The sequence below is a fragment of the Haemaphysalis longicornis genome, unplaced genomic scaffold (genome assembly GCF_048455015.1).
Source record: "Haemaphysalis longicornis isolate Haplotype H1 unplaced genomic scaffold, Haemaphysalis longicornis Haplotype H1 scaffold_2, whole genome shotgun sequence".
Classification (NCBI taxonomy): Eukaryota; Metazoa; Arthropoda; class Arachnida; order Ixodida; family Ixodidae; genus Haemaphysalis; species Haemaphysalis longicornis.
Genome location: NW_027526295.1, coordinates 225,153,245 through 225,168,204, shown reverse-complemented (window position 1 = coordinate 225,168,204; position 14,960 = coordinate 225,153,245).

Sequence of the window (14,960 nt, the reverse complement as noted above, 5' to 3'; positions counted from 1 at the left end):
TGAACTCGCAGTCTTTTGAAAGTTTCTCTAATTTCTTTTCCACCAAATACTCCTACGAATAGTGTTTCCTTTCCGACCGACTCGCAACCCAGCTTCTCGGATAAATCAGTCGTGATAAAGCTGCGTTGACTGCCTCTATCGAGAAGAAATCTGCCCTTCAACCTCCTCGTCGGTCCTGACACGTTCGCGGTCAGCATTTGTAGGTCACTACGGATATATTGTTTTTGGACATCAGCTGGATTGGAGTTATGGTGACGCTCTCGCAAACTTCCTTCCTTTGAGCTTCGTAACACATCGATGAAGCATGCCGCCGCGAGAAGTTCTGGCAGGTGATTTTTCTCCTGCATTGATAAGCAATATTCCCTTGCATCAAACAACGGAAGCAGCTATCATCCCTGTCGACAAAGATGCGCCTTCTTCTCTTTTAAAGTTATGGACTGAGAGGTGCAAGAAGCTGCGTCGCGCGAGGAAGAACAGAAGATGCACTTCTTCCTCCCAGTTGTAGCGCAGTGAAGGGATGCTACGAAATGCGGTTGGGGACTTCCATTCTGCTGTTTGTAATTCATACCGCTGATCTCGTATCTTGACGTAGTTGGTGCCATAGCTTCGTGGCATTCACGTTCTTGCCCCCAAAATGTCATAAGCTGTTCGATGTTTCTCTCGTGAATGGTAGTTGGTAGCGAGGAGTCATCATTCGGAGTGTTTGCCATAGGCATCTTCGACCACTGATGAAAGCAGAACTGATGAAAGCGTCCGAAGCAGAATCTCTCGTAGCATGGAGCCGTACATATATCGTTCCTAGGGCTTTTAGGCTTCGGAAATGAACTTGAATCCGGTAATAGAGTTGTCGCAATCTTTCTAGGTCTGAGAGTGAATCAGCTGGTTTTAACTCATTGATGGCTTGCATGTGATATTGAACAAGGAGCGCCTGATCTCCGAACCGTCGTTTCAATAGCGCTATAGTGTCCTTGTAGCATTCCTCTGTTGGCGGCATTCGTAATATTGCAGAAGCAGCTTTTCCAGTTAAACGGTTGATTAGGTACTGGAATGTCTCTGTAGGTCGACGTTTGGTGTTCGTGTGAATCGTATTCCCAAACTGGTTCCAGAATTGGAGCCATTTTCGTCGATCTCCATCGCATTTAATTAGTTCATGGGTTGGTAGCTTCGCTCGCGTAGCTACGGTCCCGGAAGGTAGTGAGCTCGTCTGAGAAGGTGTAATACCAGACTCCCCGCTCGGATGGTTTCGGGAACGAAAGTGAAGCTCCGCCATAATTTGGACGACTCTGTCGTGGAAGGCTGCTTCTTCGGATTTCTCCGCTGAAACGAGGTCGTCGGTGGTGTCCAGATAAATATACTCGTCCAGCTTTTAGATCTGTCGAAATAGAAATTCGATCCGCTCCAGAGAAATAGACATGCCCATTTTTGTGGTAAGGTTTCCATTCCGAAGGCCTTTTTCAACGTTCTGTACAATGCCATCCAGCTTCTCCCGCAGTGTGCTTCGCCGCCGTAGCTTCCTTTCAGTAGAGGTCATCGTGGGTCCCAAGAGTGTGGTCTGTCGGAGCAGGAGTCGTCGTAGTCAGGTATAGCGGTCCTGCTGTTCGTCGTCTCCGACGTCAATTCCCGGGTTTCGGCACCAATTTGTGGGAATGTAAGCACAAGGGACAATTACCTCCATGTAGAGAGGGGCGGCCGTGGAGATAGCTCGCTTCAATGGCGATTATAAGGAGGATGAAGCAGCTAGAGCGGCCCGCCCGCGTTATGTTCGACCCCGATGATGATGACGTCATCGGTGCAGCAGCGATGATACGAAATTTTCTACAAAGACTTCACCCATAACTCTTTCCACATTTCCTTCTCCCTATTTTCAAATAAAGTACACTGTCTCTCTTTCTTCTTCTGCCAGGTACAGTACGAGCTCAAGCTCTGTTTTTTTTTCATTTTTGCTTTAGCTCGCCTCATTACGCCATTTTGTATTCCGCAAGTACGCCCTACGGGATAACCTAAATGAAGCTGATTGATTGTGGGGTTTAACGCCGCGACGGTACACAGGTGATGAGGCGCGCTGTAGTGGAGGGCTCCGGATTCATTTTGACCACCTGGGGATCTTTAAAGTGCGCCGAAAACTTGATCACACGGGCGTTCTCGCTTTTCGCCCCCTGCAGAAAAGCGGCCGCCGCGTCCAGGAATCGAACCCGCGTCCTTGGGTTGAGCAGCACAACGCCTTAGCCACTGAGCCACCGCGGCGGGTATAACATAAATGACGGCGACTGTGTCTCTACAATGAAGTTCTGCTAGAAGAGATCGATATCCGGGAGCCTGCGTCCGCCGGGCGAAACTCAATCCGCCGTCCTGGGTGATACCGGAGGAGCCCCATGTGGCAATACTCGTGCGCACTAAAGACCCGGACATGTCCACAAGTGGAGAACGAGGGTCGCCTGAGTGCAAGGGCTGTACGCAAAGGACGCGTGTCCGAAAAAGCTTACGTCGTCCAACGCATCCTAATCGCTGGAGTCAAAGCGGCGCCCCCGCGGATTCTCCGAAGCGCCACGTCCTCGCGGCGGGTTAAACCACCAGGAAGGTCCGACCCATGTGGAGGAAGAAGGGCACACGTGAGGAAACGGAGAGGCTCCTTGCAAAAGGAGGAGGCGTTATTCTGTGGTAACTAACAGGCAGTCGAATCGCCATCTGGGGATCAAAAGCCGCATAAGCGTCGGTGAGGGCAGGTGTCGATCGTCGTTTCCACAGAACTCGCAGAGGGCGCAAGGATGAGTTAACGATGTTGTGCGAATCGCAGGTAGAGAGACCTATCTGGTGACACGTACGTCGGAGTTTGTGTATATAATTAGAGAGAGGGAAGTGCGGTTATGGGGAGGCGATGCTCTAGGAAGATAAACCATCCCGGACGGCCAGCAATTCCGCCTTGATAGTAGAAAGAGATGCTTCGGAGAAGTACATGTCTGCTGCACTTCCAGATGAGTGGGGGCAGCAGGCTGGCGTGTAGAAGATCTTGGACCATTCCTGCGTGGATGTACGATTGAACTAGAAGCAGATGTGCCATCCGACTCCGAGGTAACCTGTTGAGCTGCAGTGCCCGGTGATGGAAGTGGCATATGCGGTTTAGTGGCCGGCTGTCTGTGGGTCAGCTTCCTGTAGGTGGGACTTTTGCGGTACTACAGGTGACCTAGAAGCAAAACAGTGGGCCAATGCCGCAGCAGCGGGAACTGTTTGAATTTTCAGGCGATGTGCACTCCACTGCTATTAAACAATCTCGTCCAGGGTGTTCAACTGCGCCTCAGCTTGTAGGTGCAAAATAGGGGTCTCAGGAGGCAGGCCTGTAATAACCCGCATAGCCTGCCGGTTTACAGTTCCCAAGAGATCCTAGCTTTTAGAGTGAGATGCTGAAGCTGGGCTTATTATATCAGGAGGGGTTGCAGGATAGATTAGGCTTGGATGCGTGCCACGCGACTCGCGCAGCTCTGGTCTGTCAGAAGTTCCGCCGGCAGAGGCGCAGAGTCTCTAGGTTTGCCGCACATTCAATTAACTCCAAGCACTAGTACTGACGACGTGGCGTCGGAGGCAAGGCCAACATGGCTGCATTTGTTACCATTAAAGGTAGAAAGAAATACGACCACTTGCCGGAATACTCGCCCTCATAGGAAGTTTGACAGCCGCCTTTGAGTCCGAAGAGATAATTTTTGACTCCCCGGTAGCCTTTGCGAGCGCGATAGCCATTCTTGTTTTACACTCGGGGTGTGTTGTAAGGATTGTGCCTGAGGTCACTTCGTTTTCTCGCTGTTCGTCCATGCTAAGTCCCCTCCCCCGGCCGGCCGCGACAGCCCGCAGCATTATCATCCACAAAAGGAACTTGCTTTAATCAGTTTCTCACGATATGAAAGCAAAATACGCTACCAGCGGCAAAGATAAGCGACGGTTTGTCTAATTTACAGCCAGTACGATTGGCCACGGCTCTTAATAATAGAGAAAGTATGGTGAAAACGCAAGGGGAAAGGTTAACACCAAATCCTTTCCGTCTAACGAAAACAATGGTTGGAACGCGAGGCTTTCTTGCGTGCGAAAATCAAATGACGAAGTGCCAAAGTCTGGGCCGCTGCAATCATAGTCAAAGCGTTAACGATCAGAGTGAAGGACCAACTCAAATGACAGCAATCGAATATCTGGCAAAGCTCAGCGACCCCTCACCCCTTGTCGGATTTAAACGGGGATTTGACCCCCATGCAACCTCAGTCAAAGTCAAAGTTCAAAATCCCAACTGCTTCGACCGTGTCAGAATGACGCAATCGGATAAAAGTCGACTTCATAACACGAGGAAACCAGGTTTGATTCCGACAATATCACTCATCATCAGCATCAGCTTCATGTGCCCTCCCATTGGGTAAAGTTGGCTTTCGTGCAGTCCGTTTTTGGTTACGGCACCGTTATCAGTCAGATAAAGAAAGCTTCGCTTCAAAACGCTAGTGGGAAGAAGGTACACAAACCCGACAACATACTTAAGCCAAAACTGATGCTTATACCTTCTCACATAAAAAAAAAACGCTGATTGTTTTTTCCTACAGGTTCTGAAAACGTAATTTGCTATGCGTTCCCTGAATATTGCCCCGCCACCACTGTGAGGACTTGTTTCAACCGCTCCGTCATATTGTCACGTAGCCAAGGACGAAGCAGTTGTTTGGAAAAGAAACAAGTTTATTGGAGCGAACTTGTGCTCCCCTAACAACTGAAAAGAATACAGAGGCGGCGAAGCAGTGGTCAACAAAGTGACGTACGTGCGTCGGCGAGCGTCGCAGAATCGAATGCCCCGGCGTCCGCACTGCAGGCTTTTTATCTTTCGGCGCGCGTGGTTCTCGAAACGTCGATTCGCATCGAGAACATAGTAGATCCAAGAAGATTATTCTGGGCTGTTCACGTAAGATCGGAATGCTCTCCCTATCACAACAGATAACACATGCGGCACAGAAAGGAAGAATGGAACACGCGCTTCCCTTGGCGCAGAGATAACGCAGACCGGCGCAGCCGGGCGGTAAAAGCAAAACACAAATAAACAAACCCAATGTATGGTTCGCGGCATTACCCCCCCTCTAAGAGTGCATCGACCCGATGCTAACATAAGCGACAGTCCGAACCAATGAAGATAAAAGTTTGTCATCGTCCGTAGAAAGGTTTTAGGCGAACCACGTGGACGACTTCAGGCCGCCTGCGTTGTCGTGATGTGCCGGAGTCACCATCAGGGATCACTTCGTAGGTAAGTTGGCCAACACGTCGTAGAATCTGGTAGGGTCCGAAATAGCGTCGCAGGAGCTTCTCACTGAGTCCGCGTCGTCGGATTGGAGTCCAAACCCACACACGATCCCCTGGTTGGTACTCGGCGTCTCGGCGTCGGAGGTTGTAGCGGCCCGCATCCACCAGCTGCTGGTCCGTTATACGAACTCGAGCGAGCTGGCGGGCCTCCTCCGCACGTTGAAGATATTCGTGGACGTCGGCGTTGAGATCGTCGTCTTCTACGTGCGGAAGCATGGCGTCGAGCATCGTAGTCGGCCTTCTACCGTAGACAAGCTCGAACGGCGTCAGCTGCGTCGTCTCCTGGATAGCCGTGTTGTACGCAAACGTGACATACGGGAGCACTTCGTCCCAAGTCTTATGTTCAACGTGTGGGAATCGTGGAGAACCGCGACCTGCGATCCCGAGCCAGCGCGCGCTTCGGGAGAGACGCTTGTGCGCTGGAACCGGTCCGGCGCTCCGCTGGTTCGTCGGCGTCCCCCGAGAGATGGCGCCACCGATGTGTGCGGGGATAGGCGCGCGGGCGCGGGCGGCGCGAGCGGCGCGAGCGTGCGCGCACGGGAGACGAGAAAAGTCTCGTCGGAGACCCGGTTGGGGCGAGATCGGCGGAACATCGCGGCGATTGCGGATGCCATGCATCTCAGGTGGGAGCTTTGTTTGTCGCGCGCCGTGAGTGCCTACCTCCCGTTCGCGGTCACGACCCGGACGGCGTGATTCGTGAACGCCGTCGAGCCTTGTGCTCGCATGCTTTGGGATTCCCCAAATAAACGGCTGTGCTTCGGCACTACTGTCTACTGTGTTCTCGTATCGGCGAACCTCGCTGGGCTGCCGTAGCCATGGGAGCCCGCGTGGTTGACACGCCGGGAGCTAGCGTGGGGGCCTACTCCAGAGAGCTGGCAAGGCCCCCGAGGAACCCCTCGTATATCCCACATGGCGCCCAACGTGGGGCTCGTATTCGGACGAATTCGAGGTTGCTAGCTCTCCGAGAAATGCGTTGCTGCAGTCGTAGCCCGCTACCCTTTGTCCGGAAGACTTCGGACGAAACGCCTCGTGCCAGTCGGTTGCAGGCAGACAGTTATGATGCCCGATACAGCCGTGACTGCAAATGCGTAAACCTTCCTACACGCACCAGGCGGTGAGTCAGTAGGATACCTCCGAGCACCGCAGTCGCGGCCCGCTTGCGAGACGGGAGGTGCGTAGGCCTTGTTCCAACATGGCGGCGGGTCGCCTTCCTCGTAGCGCCGTCCCCGCGCAGTCGCGCCGGCGGCGCCGGTTGAAGTTTCCCCCAGGCGCGGCGGACACTACCGAGCGAGGGTGCGGTGTTTGGGAGTTCGCAAGCCGCACGATGAGCCCGCCGCTACTGCGCTTCGAGTCCGAGGCGGAGTGTTTGCCGATTTGACGCCTGACAAAGAGCGAGGGGGATCGCTGAAGAATCAGTCTCCTCTCGCTGCGGGGGGAAGCGGGAGCAATGGGACCGTTGTCTCCGCGCTTCCGGAGTGCGTGCGTCTCGATGCCGTGAAGTCTCCGCTTGAGATTGCGTTTAGGCAATAAGAGCTTCGCGCGGCTCGGCAGCGGGCTCGTTGGTCGCGAGAGATCGCCAGTCTTAGTAAGAGACGGACTCTCAGGCGACCTATACCGGTGATGTGCGCCCGTAAGCCGCTGGTATTGCGGTTGGCGCTGGCTCTACGGCAGCTTGTATTGCTGCGAGTGAGTTGCAGGAGCCCGCCTGCTTGATGCTGACGCTGCTTTGCCGACCAACGCACCAGGCCGAAATAGCTCGGACGGGCGTTTCGATGCCGACAACCCGTAATAGTCAGGCGAGCTGCGTCCAGGCGGGGGTGGCGGCTGGAGCACAGTTGCCGGACTCGTGATTCCGCGAGCAAGCGAACGTGCAAGGGGGAGTCCCCTCGGGCATCTTTGTTACCCTATTTGGCGAGATCGTCGATAAGGTTTCCGGCCAGTCACCGGAGATTGCGGAGTCCCGCTGCTCCCCACTTCAAGTTCGGGAATCGTTTAAACTGGACGGTGAGAGCGAGACCTGCAGCATACGGATACCACCGGGAGCCACGCCAGTCACCACTGCCACGGACAGCGAGGATGGCCTGCTGAACCACCGGCGGGGCCGAGCGCGGTTCGTGGAGCTGCTACTCCAGTTGCTGCTCCGGCCTGCCGGGCGGCAGCCAACCGTTCGGGAGGACCTGCGGCCGAAGCGGCCACGGAACCCAGGAGGCGGCGGTATCTGGCGCCTACGCGAGCGGCGCGAGCCTTCGGGCAGCCGCAGTGGGCGCGGCCGTACCTGTTGCCGCCTCGAGCTGGGAGTGGGGGTCGCATCATGGCGCGACCCCGGCGTTCGTCGGCTGCGGCTGCAGCTACCCCCGGGCCTGCCAACCTGCTGTGCTGCCCAACCGCGAGAGACTTGGAACCATTGCAATGTGTTTGCGGGTTTGTGAGGCGAGCATCGCGACGGCGGCATCGTGTGGCGAACTTTGGTGTGGAGTGGCGTTCGGTGGCTGTTTTGCTGACTTGAGACGTGACGAGTGTGGTGCACCGTGGCGTCACTCGAGCTCAAGTGGCGTCCAGTTTTAGGGGGGAGGAGTGTGGGAATCGTGGAGAACCGCGACCTGCGATCCCGAGCCAGCGCGCGCTTCGGGAGAGACGCTTGTGCGCTGGAACCGGTCCGGCGCTCCGCTGGTTCGTCGGCGTCCCCCGAGAGATGGCGCCACCGATGTGTGCGGGGATAGGCGCGCGGGCGCGGGCGGCGCGAGCGGCGCGAGCGTGCGCGCACGGGAGACGAGAAAAGTCTCGTCGGAGACCCGGTTGGGGCGAGATCGGCGGAACATCGCGGCGATTGCGGATACCATGCATCTCAGGTGGGAGCTTTGTTTGTCGCGCGCCGTGAGTGCCTACCTCCCGTTCGCGGTCACGACCCGGACGGCGTGATTCGTGAACGCCGTCGAGCCTTGTGCTCGCATGCTTTGGGATTCCCCAAATAAACGGCTGTGTCTACTGTGTTCTCGTATCGGCGAACCTCGCTGGGCTGCCGTAGCCATGGGAGCCCGCGTGGTTGACACGCCGGGAGCTAGCGTGGGGGCCTACTCCAGAGAGCTGGCAAGGCCCCCGAGGAACCCCTCGTATATCCCACATGAGCTGTGAGACTGCAACCGCGCTCGCACTGCGCAGCGCTTCGCTGCTCCGGTATGCCATCGGTGAGTCGAACCATCTCGATCTCTAGCGTTGTTTAATGCCTCGCTCCCAATGTTACCGTTATGGCCTACGATTAGTCTGTATGCAGTGTATTTGATTTGCACTTTGCAATAAATGCTGCCATTGATGTTTTGCCCTCGCCGCCTCCTGCCTTTGTCTGTCTCCGCAAACAACGGACCCGTCCGCAGCCGGCGCTCGCAAGGCACGTTTGCTGAGCGCGGATGGCTGCGGGGTGGGAAATCACTAGTGTGTGAAATGTAGAATCCCACATCTGGCGCCCCAACGTGAGGCCTTGTTTGCGGAGACGAGCAGGAGGCACGGCAGCATCCTTTGTTCTGGCGTCGGACGATCCGAGCACAGACAACAGACTTCAGGCCTAACTGATTGGAGCGAGTTATTAGCGGAGGCGAACTTTCCTGAGAGTGAGGCGAATTATTAATTGCTGCGGCGTTTTTAATTTGTTAAGCGCCCAGTTTGCAGCAATCGTGTATATGGCAGGACATCGCTGCCAGTTAACACGTGGTCGCCGAATTTTTGTCGGGACGTTGTTGTTTATGGAAACGGGGGTTTCCGAGTTTGCATCCACGCGAGGCTGGGAGCCCGCGCCGTTGTGTCAGCCCGAAGTGAGTGTGTACGGAAGCTGCAATTTGGGTCCGAGTTTTGTCGACTCCGGGAGTCGAGGCTCTGGGAGCCGTGTGGCCGGGCCACGTGTGCCGCAAAAGGCTAGCTGGTATTGCAGCCTGGCACGGGCGCTCCGATACCGCTGAATGTGGTAGGCGCCGTTCGCTCATAAGCTGCTTGTGTTGCAGCGAGCGAGTAGGACCCTAACAAAGCAGATGTCTCCTCACGGCTGCACGTACGGGCACGTTCAGGGTTTCTTTCGTTTGGTCCGTTTTATTTTGTTGTGTTTTTGGATGCGGGTCGTTTGCCGAAGTGAGTGACCCGAAGGCTTTCACAGCCGGTCCTCCCGGCGAAGGCACGACCTTGGGAACAGTGCGAGGGCGCATGGAGCGTTCCCCCTCTTTTGTTGATCGCCTCGCGCGAGAGAAAGGAATCTCTCCCGCCTCAGGAAAGACTTGCTTTGACCCCTCGCTGCTTGAAAAACTGCTTTCCGCAGCGTAGTTGTTTTTGTTGTCGCGCCACGCGGGCGACTGGACTGAAGGGGGGCCTCATCCCTCTTCCACTGACGGGGAGAATTACGCGAGGCAAACTTTGCGCCCGCTGATTGTAACGTCGTAGGAGCCTTCTTGTTCGGCTCGAGAGACCAAGCTCTGTTCAGGTAAACTACGCGCCACTGTGTTGAAACGTATTTCAGCATTTTTACGCAAGCGGCGTTCATGTGTGTGAACATAGGACTGTCTTTGGGAGCAAGTACTGTTTCCGCGTTCATGTGTATGAACGAAGTGTTACTGATGCGAGCAAATACTGCTTTCGCATTTATGTGGTTAAGCATCCCGCCGGGCGGTCGATGCGATCGTGTGTGTTCTTTGTACCCTGTACCGTATAGGGTTAGAACAGGTTCTAGCTCTGTGGACATTTCCAGAGCGGTTGCATTGCTGAGAAACTTAGCAGCTGAACCATCGGATTGTGTCAAGTTATCGATGCAATCGAGTTCGTATTTTCCCTACCCTGCACGCTGCAGGGTTAGGACAATTTGGCGTGCTTTGTTGACGCTAACAAGCTGGTAATTATGCCGAAGCCTTGGCAGTTGTGATATTCGACATCGAACCACATGATCGATGGGATCAAAGGGCTACTGCAGCCTGTTTTTTTTCTGCCCTATACATTGTAGGGTTTGGACTATTTATTGGGCTTTGTTGACATTAACAGAGCGATGGCAATGCTGACAACTCGGCAGTTGTCGTTAGGATCGCGCCACAAAGGCGGTGCGATCGGAGAGCTATTTTTTCTGCCGTACACTGAAGGTGCGGGGAGTTTCTTTGTGCAGCTAAGCCACCCCGGCTTGGACCACATGACGGAGCGTGTTTATGCTGCTGTCTACTGTTCCGGGCGAGCTGCCGAGCCTGGGGTGCGGTGCGGAATGCCGTCACCAGCCTGGCTGAGAGAGTCGGCAGTCTGGTCGCTCGGCGGCCACGGGCCATCACGGATGTGCCGCCACTTGAGCAACGCTTGCTTGGGTTGGCTGGTGCGATTCTTCCCGGAGCTACCCGCCTGCAGACATCAGCGGGCGACGACCGGGCCTGCTGGTACACTACCAGCGGTGGCATTGGACGAGTGGAAGCCGGCGTAGGCAACACGATGCAGTGACTAACGATTTAATCGACGAACGAACTTTTCGTCGCCTCTAGTCCTGTAGTCAGCTCTCACCGGCGTACGCAAGGAATTTAGGAGGGAGGGATGTGGGGATCGCGACTTTCACGCGAACCCCTTTCTGGCTAGTGTCCCATCGCGGCCGGCGTGCAAAACGCGCCTCGCTCACGCGACGGGAACCATACGGGAGGGCGCCAGCGACCGGACGGTTTGTTGTCGCCCTGGTGGAGGCGTTGACCCTTTTCCCCTCTGCCTTACCTGAGAACCAGTTCTTCCTCGATACTAGCGCCACCAAAAAAGGCGAGGTGTGGTGGGTTGTCGGATGACGTGAGGACGCTCTCTTGTCTTGGGGATCCGGTAGCGCGCGGACGTTTCGGCGCGCTGGTCCTGACCTGGGGAACGCGCCACAAAGGACGCGTCCGGGCGAGCTGTGAGACTGCAACCGCGCTCGCACTGCGCAGCGCTTCGCTGCTCCGGTATGCCATCGGTGAGTCGAACCATCTCGATCTCTAGCGTTGTTTAATGCCTCGCTCCCAATGTTACCGTTATGGCCTACGATTAGTCTGTATGCAGTGTATTTGATTTGCACTTTGCAATAAATGCTGCCATTGATGTTTTGCCCTCGCCGCCTCCTGCCTTTGTCTGTCTCCGCAAACAACGGACCCGTCCGCAGCCGGCGCTCGCAAGGCACGTTTGCTGAGCGCGGATGGCTGCGGGGTGGGAAATCACTAGTGTGTGAAATGCCAGATGTGGGGTTCTACATTTCACACACTAGTTATTTCCCACACCGCAGCCATCCGCGCTCAGCAAACATGCCTTGCGAGCGCCGGCTGCGGACGGGTCCGTTGTTTGCGGAGACAGACAAAGGCAGGAGGCGGCGAGGGCAAAACATCAATGGCAGCATTTATTGCAAAGTGCAAACCAAATACACTGCATACCGACTGATCGTAGGCCATAACGGTAACACTGGGAGCGAGACATTAAACAACGCTAGAGATCGAGATGGTTCGACTCACCGATGGCATACCGGAGCAGCGGAGCGCTGCGGAGTGCGAGCGCGGTTGCGGTCTCCCAGCTCGTCCGAACGCGTCCTTTGTGGCGCGTTCCCCAGGTCAGACCAGCGCGCCGAAACGTCCGCGCGCTACCGGATCCCCAAGACCAAGAGACCGTCCCCTCGTCATGCTACGTCCCCCCAGACTTCGCCTTACGGTGGCGCTAGTATCGAGGAAGAACTGGTTCTCGGGTAAGGCAGAGGGGAAAAGGGTCAACGCTTCCACCAGGGCAACAACAAAACCGTCCGGTCGCTGGCGCCCTCCCGTATGGTTCCCGTCGCGTAAGCGAGGCTTTCACACAAACGTCAACGTACATTGACAGCATATCTGCGATTGTCTTGTTCAGACGTTCTGTTAGTCCGTTCGTTTGGGGGTGGTACGCCGTCATTCTTCGGTGATCCGTGTTGCTGTAGCGTAATACTCCTTGCATCAGCTCCGCAGTAAATGCCGTTCCGCGGTCTGTGATTAGGACTTCCGGGGCTCCATGTCGCAGCACAACTTGGCTTATAAAGAACTTCGCCACTTCTTGTGCAGTCCCCCTCGGAAGAGCGGCGGTCTCTGCGTAGCGCGTCATGTAGTCTGTCGCTACGACAATCCACTTGTTCTGTGATCGTGACGTAGGGAACGGGCCTAAAAGGTCCATTCCAATCTGTTGAAATGGTCTCGATGGGACGGCGATCGGTTGCAGAAGTCCGGCGGCTCTTGTCGGCGGCGTTTTTCGTCGCTGGCAGTCACGGCAGCTCCGGACGTAGTGGGTGACGTCAGAGGTAAGGCCGGGCCAGTAGTACCTCGCCTTGATTTTTCCAATAGTGCGGGCTGTGCCGAGATGTCCGGAAGACGGGTCGTCGTGGCACGCTTCCAAAATTTCGTCACGAAGGTCCGCGGGGATGACGAGAAGGTAATTCGCTCTTGTTCCGGGGCTGAAATTCTTCTTCACGAGGACGGAGTTTCTCAGGCTGAATGTTGGTAAGCTGCGCTTGAAGGCCCTAGGAACGGCAACGTTGCATCCCTCGAGGTACTCGATTATGACGCGTAAGTCGGGGTCGCCACGCTGCTGGGCGGCTAAGTCGCTCTCCGTCACGATCCCGAAGAACGCGCTGTCTTCATCAGAGTCTTGTGGTGGTGGGTCGACGGGGGCGCGGGACAGGCAGTCGGCGTCGGAGTGTTTCCTGCCGGATTTATAAACGACTGTAACGTCGAACTCCTGCAGGCGCAAGCTCCACCGCCCAAGACGGCCAGAGGGGTCCTTCAAATTGGCGAGCCAACACAGCGCATGGTGGTCTGTTACAACCTTGAATGGCCTTCCATACACGTATGGGCGAAATTTTGAAATCGCCCATATAATAGCCAGGCACTCTTTCTCAGAGGCAGAATAGTTTTTCTCCTCCTTCGACAGACCACGGCTGGCATAGGCGATTACCCTTTCGCAGCCGCTTTGCTTTTGGACAAGGACGGCACCCAAGCCTATATCACTGGCGTCCGTGTGCATTTCCGTTTCGGCATTTTCGTCGAAATGAGCGAGCACGGGCGGGCTTTGCAGGCGTTTTTGCAGCTCGCAGAATGCTTTTTCTTGGTCGTTTTCCCAGCTGAAAGGGGTGCTGTCCTTCGTCAAGCGCGTGAGTGGCTCTGCAATGCGTGCGAAGTTTGCGACGAAGCGCCGGTAGTATGCGCACAGCCCGAGAAATCTTCGCACGCCCTTCTTGTCTTTCGGCCTAGGGAAGTTCGCGATAGCTGAAGTTTTTGCCGGGTCAGGTAGGACTCCCGCGGCGTTGACGACGTGGCCCAAGAACTTGAGTTCCTCGTATGCAAAACGGCACTTTTCAGGCTTCAGCGTCAACCCCGACGTACGAATGGCCTCGAGTACAGACTCCAACCTTGCAAGGTGTTCGTCGAAAGTCCGGGCGAATACCACTACGTCGTCGAGGTATACGAGGCAGGTGTGCCACTTAAGGCCAGCTAGCACAGTGTCCATGACTCTTTGAAACGTCGCTGGTGCTGTGCACAGCCCAAACGGCATCACCTTGAACTCGTATAGGCCGTCTGGGGTTATAAATGCAGTCTTCTCTCGGTCTCTCTCGTCCACTTCAATTTGCCAGTAGCCGGTCTTCAGGTCCATCGATGAAAAGTACTTCGCGTGGCAGAGGTGGTCGAGGGCGTCGTCAATTCGGGGGAGGGGGTACACGTCCTTTTTCGTGATTTTGTTCAGTCGCCGGTAGTCAACACAAAACCTTAATGTGCCGTCTTTTTTCTTTACGAGTACGACGGGCGCAGCCCAGGGGCTTTTCGATGGCTGTATAATGTCGTCGCTGAGCATGTCGTCGACTTGAGTCCGGATGGCTTCCCGTTCGTGTGAATTACGCGGTACGGTGACTGTCGGGTAGGTCGGGCTCCATCTTCGGTTATTATTCGGTGCTTCGCTAGAGGGGTCTGACGTAGTTTTGTGCTCGACGAAAAACATTCGCTATAGCGACGTAGCAAAGCCAATAATTTGTTCCGTTGTTCTTGCGGTAGCGCCGGATTCACGTCGAAGGGCTGCGGGAGCTTGAATGTTTCTACGGGTGTGCGTTCAAAGTCGGCGACTGCGATCACATAACTTGCTTCTTGTGTTTCTTCGAGGAACGCAATTGCAGCTCCCTTGTTTAAATGCTGGTACTCTTCGGTGAAATTAGTGACCAAAACGTGAGATTGGCGTTGCTTAAAGTGCGCAATGCCTCTTGCGACGGAGACACCGCGGTCGAGAAGCAACCTTCGATCACTTTCTATGATAGCGTCGATGTCAGAAGCAGCATCCTCACAGTAGACGGCGATCATCAAGCTTGCGCGGGGTGGCAGGGTGATGTGATCGTCGGCGATCCTGACAGCAGCACGGTGATCGGGGTTCGGCTGCGGCGTCGTGGAGTGATTGGAGGAAAATGTTATCGACTTGGTCTGCAGATCAATTATTGCGCCGTTGTCCGTCAAAAAGTCCATTCCGAGAATCACGTCGCGGGAGCAGTTAGGTAGAACGACGAACGCCGCAGGGTACGTTGTGCCGTCTATGGTGACGCGCGATGTGCACGTTCCACTTGGCGTCACGAGGTGGCCTCCTGCTGTGCGTATGTGCGGACCGTCCCATCTGGTCATAACTTTCTTCAGTTT